Source organism: Lissotriton helveticus, chromosome 3_2, assembly GCF_964261635.1.
Source record: "Lissotriton helveticus chromosome 3_2, aLisHel1.1, whole genome shotgun sequence".
Taxonomy (NCBI): domain Eukaryota; kingdom Metazoa; phylum Chordata; class Amphibia; order Caudata; family Salamandridae; genus Lissotriton; species Lissotriton helveticus.
The window spans coordinates 35,422,064-35,434,121 of NC_136062.1; the positions used below are offsets into that span (position 1 = coordinate 35,422,064).

The following is a 12,058-nucleotide window of genomic DNA, read 5'->3' on the forward strand; positions in this document are numbered from 1 at the left end:
GAAGACAAGGTGCTTGCTATTACTCCCATTGTTTTATTTTTTTAATTCTTTTTATTGAAAACAAGACATGACAATCAAGTAAGTATGCATAGATGAGCTATGGCTGCAAGACAATGTTACAGGATAGGCAGCAAACATTTATCACATGCTAAAGCAAGAATTGAATCATGATTTCCCAGTAGTTAGGCCGTGGCGCCGATGTTGTCACCTGTTATTACTCCCATTGTTGTTCCTACCTTGGTGGCAAATTTGTCCCTGAGGGCCTTCGTGAAGGTCTTTCATGTGTTAAGTGGATGGGTTGTTATGTCAATTTCTTGGCGAAGGAGGGTCTTAGCAGATTCTGATAGTTTCTCAGCTGAAGCAGGGCTGCACTTTATCCTCTTATACTCAGTAGTGTATTCTGTGCAAATGCTTTCGCTCGTCTCAAATAGGGGTTTTGCTTTTGCCTTTAGTGTCCCCTCTTGCAATAAGTGCTACCTTTGCTTATTGTCTCCCATTTGATAAGACAGTATTTTATGGAACAGATGGAGTGTGTTGAAAATATAATCAAGATGAGAGGTAATTGTTGTTGAGTGGAAGCTCGGGCCGGAGGATTTTATTCAATGGAGCTACCAGCTAGAGCCATCAGGTTGAGATGTTCAAGCTTTCGTAGTAAGTAAATAGATGGTCCGGTTTGCTTGTTAGGGTGGGATAGCCCCTTGCTTGGCATTTTCCTCTCTTCTGATAGTACTTGAAGCAGCTCGTCTTCACTTGTGCTGCCCAGAACATGAAGTTTGAAGTCACCTGCTAGTACGATGTTCTCTGTGTGACCCTCTTCTGAAATTCTTGTAATTTCTTTGATTAATTCTTTGCCATGTTTATGCCTATGCCTTGGCTATAAGTATACTTTTATGATTGTGATTGGCCATTTGACTTCATTGAATATGATCGTTGTAGTTGAATTGCGCTTGGGGCCGCTATAGATGTCCTTATTGGTTTGATGTTCCTATTGTGGGAATTGAGGCATAGATGTTCAGGCCACCTGACCGATGTCCTTATTTGGACCCCTTTATTGCGGCAACCAATTGCGACGTAACCCCTTGTAGCTCTATAGCTTGTTCCTCCCAGGTTTCTTATAGGAGAATAATTCAGATAATTAAATACCTCGGGCCCTTTACATGGCTGGCCAAGCCGTTGATGTGCCAGACTCTCATGCAGATTCTTCTTGGCTCCCTCAAGCATGGACTAGTGCAGGGGGTTTGCTGTCATTGAATGTGGTAAACCCTGATTGTTCACCATAGGTGGGTCCAGTTATTGTCTGCTGTCTCTGGCTTTTAGTCCTTTGACTCGTGGTTCTAAAGGGAATGTTATTATTGTGGTTGAGCACTGGGGAGCTGTTATGTGTTCCTTTTAGTATTGATTTGGTAGTGTGTCAGTCTTGCAGGAGCATTTTAGCTGTACTTTCAATTAGAAGGGGGGTTGAATAACCAGGCTTTTTTTAAAGTATAGACTTATCCCCCACTGTAGAAATATGGTTGCCTCTTCCATGACCATGTTGACTGCCTCATTTGTTATCCAGTTAGTTTTGGTTTCTTCTGGACCATGGCATTTATTTGCTTGTAAAAACTCAATTGACAGTAGAATTTTTGAGCTTAGGTTATCCAAATTTTTGATTGTTTCCAAGAGTCGCAGTATGTTACCCCTGTTTAGAATGTGCAATCTTCCCCTAGATTTATATTCTGGCTAAAATATGATAGTATCTGTCACTCTTAGGTCTTTTGATGGATCTCCATAAGGTTGGGTTAATTCAGATTGTGGTGAATGTTGACATGAGGGGGGTTGGCAGTACTAATTTCTTGAGGGTCAGTATTTGTCTGATCATCAATCTGATTGATTCTGGTTTTGGTGAACTCTGTTGGGTACCTTTTGGTCGAGGTTCTTCTGCGGTTTGGTGACTCTCCTTTTAATTGAGCTGTTGCTGGTTGTGAAGCCCATTGCAGTGGAAGATTAACCATATGGGTTTCTTGTGGGTTGAAGGCTTATTGATGGGTACTCAGGTTATTTACAGTTTGACTGGCCTCCTTGTGGCACCTTTAGATCGTGGATCTGGGTGATTCTGGTGCGATGGTATCCAGGGCAGCAACTGGCTTCATTTTTGTTGTCAGGTGGTCTTTTCCTTTCTCCAAAGTCTCAATGTCCATGCCTTGCTCTGTTTGACTCAGGGTTGCTAATGCGTGGCTTTCAGCAGTCATACGGGGTGTCCTACTGCATGGATCTTGAGATATTCTCCTAGCTGCCCTTCCAAGTGTGCTTTTTAATTTCTCAACATCCAGACCCATAGAGATGATCCTGCCTGCCTTTGGTGATGTGGAACGTAATATGTGTGAGTATGCTCCCAGTATTGGCCCCTCACCGGAGGTCTTTGAGACTTTGGATTGATCTAGTAGGACTGGGTGGTGTGTGGTCTCCTTGGAATCCTGGAGTACACTTGAAGGGGAGCTCACCCTAAAGTAACTGTAATCTCGGACTTATTTTTCCTACCTTTTCTTCGTTGCTTGCGGCAGCTTGTGCGTTCTTACAGTTGATAGCCCCACAACACTGGTCACGTGAGACACACGGGATCACCCCTGGATGTCAGCCTCATTGTTATATTCCTTACAAATGCTTACTATTGTCCTCTTTTTGCACCATTGAACAGTGTCTCTAAAATTGCTCAGCTTCTACCATTACTATTTTTGTTTACTCTTCCTTTACCTTGTTTTTATGCCTGTTGTGGTTGGGTAAAACCTGTTTTGGTGTGTCCCGTAGGGGTACACACACCTAAAGAACACAATTTTCAATTTAATTGTAATAAACTACTGTCTGATTGTATTTGTCCCGTGCATTATTATAGCACACCTAGAGTATTTTTTCCCTAATGCTCTCTTAGGGACTCTTGTTCCTTGTCGCTTGAGCACTAGTGGGCTTGTAGAACTCATAGTGCGACCCTCCCCAGTAGCCCTTTAAACATGGCTCTGGCCTGCCACTGCAGCCTGTGTGTGCAGTTTTACACTGCCATTTCGTGTTGGCAAAATAAATCTCCTGGCAGGCCCATGCCATCCTTTTTAATATACAAGTCACCCACAGGGTAGCCCTGAATATCCCATAGGGCAGGGTGCAGTGTATTTAAAAAGTTGGACATGCACTTTGAATTTTATATGAGCCGCTAGTGAAAAACTCCTATATTTGTTTTTCAGTACTGTGAGGCCCATATCTTCCATAGGATAACCATGGGTTAACTTATAACCTTTAATAAGTGAAAACTTTTAATTAGGTCCAGGAATTAATGTCAAGTTTGATGCCTAGAGAAAGATGGCAGCCGCTAGTTGGACGCACAAGCGATGAGCTCATCACTGAGCTCCCCTTCTTCTTTAGACTTCACTGTGGAATGCTTCTGCGGTTTACCGATCTGACGCTTACCGGAGATTTTCATTGAAAAAAACTGCTGGGGAAACTGAAAGTGATGACCCCCCCCCTGCGCAGCAGAGACAAGCAACCTCTCAATAGACGGAAAACTAAAGGCGTCAGATAAGGAAGCGATAACTCTGCTCCTTGCCTGCCTGTTTACTGCTCACCTGCAAGGAAGGGGAGGTGGGTTAGAGTTTGGGCCTGGAGAACGTTTGGAAGACACCACAGCTGGCGGCAGGCACAGCTCGTAATAGCTCGTAACAGCTCGTAACTGACTGACCGGCTGGGAAGGAGAAGTCTGAATCCATGTTGGCGCCAGCTGACTTTCCGAGATTGCCGCGAGGCGATTCAGATACTCCCAGGCTTCAGAAGGTGCCTTTTAGGAGGAAAAAAAGCTCTCCGGTAAGCACATTGCATGGTTGCTCTGAGGAGCTGGCAGCAGAATAGCTCAATAGCAATTAACGTGCTGCTGCAAAGAGGACTGATGCTCTTATTTTAAACGCTGGTGATAGACCTGATGATAAAACTATAAAATTTGGCAGCATTTTTGTGGTACAAAGAGACAAATCTTACCCCTCTGACAACTGAGGTTTGTGGCAGGGAAGTACGTCACTATGCTCCCAAAATCAGCCACTGGTGGTAAAAGCCATGGCCTGACGGAGCCCGTAGCCGGGAGTAAATCAGAAGCCTTGTCTAAATCAGGTATTAATTCCAAGGCGGCTATGGAAAGCCCTGTCGGCGACATGAGTATTCATACACAGGGGGGTGAGCACAAGCTGGACGTAAAGAAGAAAGTCCCGCAAATGTTTGCAAAATCTGAAAAGGACAATGAGGATACTTCAGGTGCCAGAGAGATGACTGCAAGCGTTATGGTTGAGAGCGATAGCTCTGACAATGTGCTGATTAGAACACTCTCTTCCAAGGGAAAGGAACCTCTACTGACCCCAAACTAGACCCCAAACCAGACTATCTCCAAGCCGCAACCGAACATAACAAAGCCAGGGTCCGATATATTAGCTGGTGGCTCAAAATATGTTCAAGATACTCCTGCACAGGATCCCATGTTGGATCATGACTTAATGGGCTGAAACACACCAAAAAACCCTAAAGAGGGTGACTCGGGGGGGAAATATTACTTCCTCTCAGAGTCCTCTGATCTATCTGAAGATGACCAGGCTGGGCAGGATGAGCAAGATGAGGGGGCCAAGCTCTGGATCTCTGGAAGGGTCTCCAATTAGTCTGTGGAATGAATCGAGCACCTGAAACTCCGATGATACAAATCGGGACACCACTATGTTACAAAAGAGATCGACAAACAAGGAGAAGTCATCCCATTTGGGGGCAGCTAAAAGTCTGATGTGGGAGATTTCCCTGACTCCTGAACCCAATTCCCTTGCTTTAGAACCTGCGGATCCATCCCTGGACAACATCGCTGCGGTGGGGGGTTAAATGGGAGAAATATCTCTGCTGCAATCTATCAATCCATAGTGGACCACAGGCTTGAAACCCGCACAGAAAACCTTAAGACGCATACCACCTGTTGGAAACTCCAGAACACAGTCAGAAGAATAGCAAAAACTTGCAAAGAATTCACGGACAGAATGAATGAGGTAGAGACGAGAGTATCAACTTTAGAAGACGAGGTAACAGCACAAAAGACCACCCTCAGCGCCATGACCTCTAAGAGAGATGACACCCAAATGAAAATAGTGGATTTAGAGAATTGGCTACACCGTAATAACCATAGAGTATTAGGTATCCCTGAAGACTCTTAAGGGTCAGATGTGCGAAATTTTGTGATTGATCTTTTTACTGAAGCCTTCCCTGAACTAACAATGTGGAACTGGTCTATTGAGATTTAAAGGGCCCACAGGTTTCCATTTAGACTGCTGCAAGCTAAGAGACCGCAAATCCAGATCAAGCCAAGGGCCATTTTGATTTCTTTAAGCAACTTTGTAGCACGCCAGGCCCTGTACGATCTTGCACGAACAGACAAGAAGCGGCATGGAAAAGAGATCCAGTTCTTTGTAAGGCCTGATTTCTGTCATTATATGGTCGAGAAGAGGTGGCTGCTACGACAAATTATAACGTCGTTTCAGAACAAGGGCTCTAATAATAACAGGGGGTACCCAATCAACCGGAAGGCATCTGGGTGAATCTAAACTAAAGAAATACAGGTGATGCCTAAGGTATTCAAATTGAAACGTAATTATTTAAGGAAACAGATACCATCAATTGTCTATCTCCAACATACACATTTATACTGATTCAATCAACTGTCCCATTTTTATGTTCATCTTATGGCTAATTTTCTAAAGAAAAAATAAAAAATAAACACCAAACACATAAATGATATGTAGTCTTCATGTATTAATCTATAAAGAATCGTTTTAAGATCTTCAGTATTTCGATCATACACATCAAAAAAATCACACAATATATTTTCTTGTGTCGATTAATTTTCAACAAGACATACAAGAAAGATAACAAATAAAGTTAAACAATTGTTGACCCTTGCTCCATGGGTTATGTCTGAAGCCCAAAAGTTTGTAACACAAGGAAATTTGGTAGTGTCTTTTTGTAACCTTAATTCCTTTATTCGAACACCAAAATTATATGTAGGAGTCAGTGAAGCACAACTAAATGTTTTTGTGGCTCCTCAAGTCAATCCAACTCCTAGGGAATGTATCCCATATTGCTTCTAAATCAAACAAAAGGTGTCGAAATCAATAGTCAACTGTCGACGCGTTTCGGCCTGTCAAGCAGTTTCAGGCCTCATCAGGACAGTGGCCAAACAAAACACGCAGTATTTTACCTAAGACAAAAAATCAAAAAATACAATAAATATTCATTATAAATAGTTACTATATCATGACAGCTGAATACACGGACACAGGTACCCTAGGGTGCCACTACCATTCTAGAGGGAGAGATTCCTTGAGGTTGGGGTCTCTTAATCTTTATCACACCTGAGTGAAAAGTGAATATAGTAAAAACCACCACCAAGTGAATATATTCGAAAAATTAAAAAACCAAATTACTGATATCACTCTGAAACCTAAGGACACCCTTTATCAGACATCCAAACCATTTTCCACAACAAGAACACCCTGTGTGCAACTCAGTACATTACCTACCCCATACACAACTGGTGAAAGTCCCAGCCTAGTTTCAAGCTCGTATATACAAATATATGTTATACCAAGAGTATCATATGGCCATAATCCATTTCGGCGGTACAACCTGCAATATCAACGTGCACAAAATAAGACTTTATCTAACTAAATCAAGTCACAGAAAAACCAAAATCTATCTGTATAGAGACATATCTGTGTTCTGTCATAATATCCCCTCTTCTAAATTCTGACAATTCCAAAGTGGCATAGTCGACAACCACTTCTAAATGTCATATTGTACATCGATAATGATTCCCCACTTCTTTACTAATCTACAAACTGTAAAATAAAACCAATTCTACATAGATCTAAACGTCATTACATGTACTCACTATATAAACCTCGCTGCTAATGTTGTCAAAGTGTCCGAGCATGTTGTTAACTACTAAGGACACTGTGTGGAACGTACACTCGACGAGAAACGTCATACTGCATTTAAAATAACTACTGTACCTTATATCCAAAATGCGCGACTTTATCCAAGTTATATGGTCCGCACGCTGATTATATGTAACGGAAAGCGTCTGTAAATCACGCCAAATTTAACTTTCCACTAGTTCTTCATAATCTCACCGGAAAGGGCGTCCTAAAACAACAGCGTACCGCGGATATCCGCGCCTCTTTCAAAAGAACAAACAAAATCGAAAAAGGACCAACAATTGAGGAAGGCGAACCCAAACTAAAATGGCCGCCACTCAGCGTGAAAATCACGTATGTCCACTAAACCCATTAAAACGGTATAACTCCGAGTCCCAATATGATTACAAACAGGACTTCTGTCAAGTCGAGGTACCAATCAGGGGCATACAATAGAAAAGCCACCATTCATCCCCAAATTATAATTACCCAAAACCATATTGAAAAAATAATAACAAAATTGTATCTTATAATAATAATAATCACCCGTGTGAGACCGTGCCCCTCGTACAATCTATAGTCTTATTTTAAGAAACAGCGAAAAATTGGCTGTAGCATATCATTAAAAAATGTACATAACATACAAAAATAACAATCAATCAGCAAGATATTTAGCTCATTTAAACAGTACACAACAACACCTCAAAGCGCTACTCCACCTACATTGATGAAAAGAAGGGTAAAATATACCTGTAGAACTTTCAACCTATTAGGGACCATATTTCATCTCTATCATTTAGTCCAGTTTTAGAGGTTTGATATTTCTCAATGAGTCTTGCCTCCAATTGGTTAAGTTTAATCTCAGTATCTGTTTTATTTCTGTTTGTAACTACACATAGTACTGACCAGTGTATCTCATTGAATGAGTGGTTATGTGTCTGATAATGGTTGACCAAAGTGTGGTAAATAAATAAATAATACCCTATTTTTGAATGAATAAATGAATAACAGATAGCTCAATAAATAAGAGTCAAGATTCGAGGTAGTAGGAGTTTTGCAGGTTTAATACAGCATAAGGACAGGAACAGGACGACCTGCACGGGAATAGGATGGCAGCTGCCGGGGACAGGATCGGGAAATGACGGCGTCTCCCTTTTAATAACAGTACATGGGCATATATACATAACGCAACCACATAGCATTACATTGCAATAGGCGTAGCAGTGGGTGGAGCAATAGGCGTGACGCATAGCAGTCGCGAAAGATAAGGGTGAAAAGAGGTGTAACAGGGCGTATACATAGACATGTGATGCAAACGTAACAGAATATGTCATGAATGGGGCGGAAACCATGGAGGGGGCTACCTAAGGAGCCGGGACCTCTAACCTGATGGTGCGCGCAAACTGGCAATGACGTATCACTAGGAGAAGCTGGGGGCTTCGAACTCTGTGCTAGGAGCAGAGACTGAAGTCTGGAGAGTCAGGGCGACATGTACCTAAGCAGTATCTAGTATCTGATGTTTAGGGAACATGTTGATATAAACTAGAAGTCAGGAGGGGAAAAGCTAACAGACTCTAAGACTGGAGCATGCATTATTCTACATGTAGTGCGTGATGAAGAATATTAAATGACCATTAATACAGTATTTCTCTAACATGGGGCCGTAAAGGCTAGACTATGACGGTGACTATTGATGCAGTTCAGTAGCTTAGGAATGCAGAGAAGGAGGACTGTACTGATAACTCGAATCATAACATACTCTTGGCAGACTCAGAGGCAGAGCCAGGGTGAACCGGGCACTGCGAGGCAGGAAGTAAGTGAAGGGTCGAGGATACAGGTGGGGGCTGTATCGCTCCTCAGCGAGGGTTCAGGAGACGGAAGCCGAATCCGGTGTCCGGGCCCTTTTGAGGCCTAGAAACGGGGACTTTACAATGAAATAACGTGCACACTGAGAAACGTGGCAACGTAACTTTACATAGGCCTGATATTCGTAGTATTCACGAGAACTGGAAACTGCCATACTAGAGGTGGACACAACTGTAATTGCGTCTTTAATCAAACATGGGGAATAACATATGCATATTTAATCATGCACACATAACATATGATGGATGACACGTAGGGACACAGAACATGGCAAAATTTACTTTTCCACATTCCCTCCTTGTCACTACGTTTCATCAGGAAACATCAATATTCATGATACCGTCTATCATTTCATACAATATCATTTGCTCGTCTCGAATTGTCTTGGAACGGGATTTAGAACGGGGCTTGGGACTAGGAATACAAGATGTAGCACAAATGCCGCAAATCGCAGGGCCACATTGTATACAGAGGCAGCAGCTGAATACGATCGCTACTGCAATACCTAGAAAGGACAAGACTTTCCATCCCCAGGCGGAAATTATATTCCAGAACCAACCGGACCATGTCCAGGTGCCTGGATCTTGGTGTAACAGATGGGCAATTTTATGAAGTCTGGTTATAGCTGAATAAACAGACGGCGCGTTATTTGGAATGAAAATGCAGCAACTAGATCCGATGACTCTACAGGCCCCGCCCCTATCGGCCAGTATGACGTCAAGGACGAGACGATTCTGTAAAACGACAAATCTCATAGCAGATTGCTCTTCGGTTAAGTTACCTAGAGCAGAGGCAGTCTCATTGACTACAGCTTCAAGGGTTCTGGTTAACCTACGGATCAGCTTACTATTCTGGATAGGTCCTATAAAGAAAAAGAAACCTCTATTGAAATCTGTATATTGTTCTAGGGCAGTTTCAGTATAATCGACAATTGGGGACTCCCTTCTATGTCTAATGTGGACTAGATGTGTGTTTCTATGGTAATCAGATGGGGCTAGGAAAACTGGTGGCAGTAGGAAGGCAATGTAACAGGTTCCCTCCCAATCGAGGGGCAGACGAACATATGCAGTTTGACCACAAATAAAATAAGAATGGCGTGAAGCTTTGAAAACAGATTTCCCACTGTCACTATACTTGACAATAGTAGTACAATCACTATGTCCTACATGTACAGAACCATAATTTCGGACACATAATTCACCTTTGACTGGTAGTACTGAAATAGCAGGTAAATCTGGAGTGGAATCAGACTGAACATTCAAGACCATGAAATTCGAAGAATAATTACCTAAATTGTACACTTCATTTTCTAGATCTAACCCGGTTCTGTGGGGGAGACCTTGCTTGTCTGGAAAACATGTGCTGTTAAGAAAAGACATATCTGTTGAGGATGACGTTAACGTGGACCATGCTCCACACGAACCATTATGTGAAAAAGGATAAGGAAAGAGTGGCAGAACTCCCTTCGGTGTCTGGAAAGGGGGGAGTCGACCACATACCCAACAATTAGTGGCATTGCTGGTCTGGTGTGAATAATGTAACATACGGATAAAAGACTTATTTCGCATAGCGAGGCGGTAAGAGAGTTCATGAGGAGGCAGATCACTAAACATATGCTCTACTGTAGCATTAGCAGACTTATTTACATGAGAAACTGGAAAATACAGGTAGAACGCATAACTGGTGCAGGAAATCATAATGCTGAGAAATAATATGAAACATAGAAAAACGATACATCGAATAGAGTTTTGACTAACTCTCTCACTATGGGGGTCTATTTTATACATGTCAGAAACAGTCTAACCGTTTCACCTAGGGGAGGACTTAGACAATCAAACTGGCTGACTTATTTTACTAGACCGGAGTTTCAACTTATACTCCTGCTGCGGAGTCTTCTCTAACAGGGGAGGGTTTGTAGCAATGTCTTTTGCGGGACAGTCCTTGAGAATAGTACTTTGGCAATCCTTCAAATCCTGGGAAATGTTCTTTGAGACGGGTTTCAGTCCATAAAACTTCTTTATATGTGAAAGGTGCACCCAGCCTTTGCGACCCTCCAACTTCACGGCTGTACGGGTGGTGAGGAGGACCTGTCGGGGCTCCTTCCAGCGTGGCTCCAGCGGACTTGAGCGGTCAAAATTGCGAACCAAGACCATGGATCCTGGAACGATTTCATGCGGTGCCACCTCGGTGTTGTCTGGAAATGCGGCGGCAACCTGTGAACGACAAGAGTTGAGGGCAGACATCAAGGAAGCTAGGTAATCTGTCAGCATATTACTTGAAACATCGGTAATACTTCGGGGTCTAGGAGTACCCCACATGTTAGGGGGGCGGCCGAAAACGACCTCATACGGGGACAGACCTGATCTGGAATGTGCGACCATGCGCATATAGAACAAGGCAACTGGCAGAGCTACTAGCCAGTCCACACCTTTCTCTTTACATACTTTAGCGATGCGGATTTTCAGGGTCTGGTTATGTCTCTCTACGAGACCGGCTGCTTCAGGATGGCGTACACAATGGAACTTCCACTGGTATCCTAACAAGAGGGAAACATGCTTCATCAACTCAGATGAGAATGGCTGGCCGTTGTCAGAATATACGACTCTAGGGAGTCCATAACGGGGGAAGAACTCACGAACCAACTGCTTGGCAGTGGTCGCGGCTGTGTAATCTGGGACTGGATATGCTTCTGTCCACCTGGACAAAGCGCATACAACTACAAGGACATACTTGAAACCTCGACATCGCTCCATCTGAATATAATCCATCTGGAGGACTTCAAAAGGGTGGTCAGGGGGCTGGAATCCACCTTGTTCCACCGGGACACTTTTACCTGGATTAAACTGACAACATATCATACAGGTACGGACTTTCTGCTTGGCTGCAGCTCGTAAATGCTTGTTGAACCAAATGTTCTGGATACTGTCTAACATAGCTTTTTCTCCTAAATGTGCTGGACTATGTGCGGTATTGATAATGACTTGAACCATAGAGTCGGGGAGAAACCATGTGGCTCTACCCTTCGTTAACCATCCTTGATCTGTCTGGACCCCTCCTTGTTCGGACCATTTCTTGACTTCTTCAGGAGTAGCATGTAACTGGATATCTATGACATCTTGTGTAGGGTCCTTAACTGTCATGCATGTAGTCGGATCTGGAGTGTGTGTTATGTTAACTGGAATGTCTGGAGTCTGTGCTGTAAGCTTGGCTGTGCGATCTGCTAGATCGTTACC

At 43.0% G+C, this 12,058-nt stretch overlaps 1 protein-coding gene across 6 annotated transcripts in view; it reads left to right on the forward strand.

Annotated features, from left to right (window-relative positions):
• ATP8B4 (ATPase phospholipid transporting 8B4 (putative)) overlaps positions 1–12,058 on the forward strand; it is a 4,589,528-nt gene that overhangs the window by 3,078,634 nt on the left and 1,498,836 nt on the right. The gene's annotated exons all lie outside the window — the stretch shown is intronic.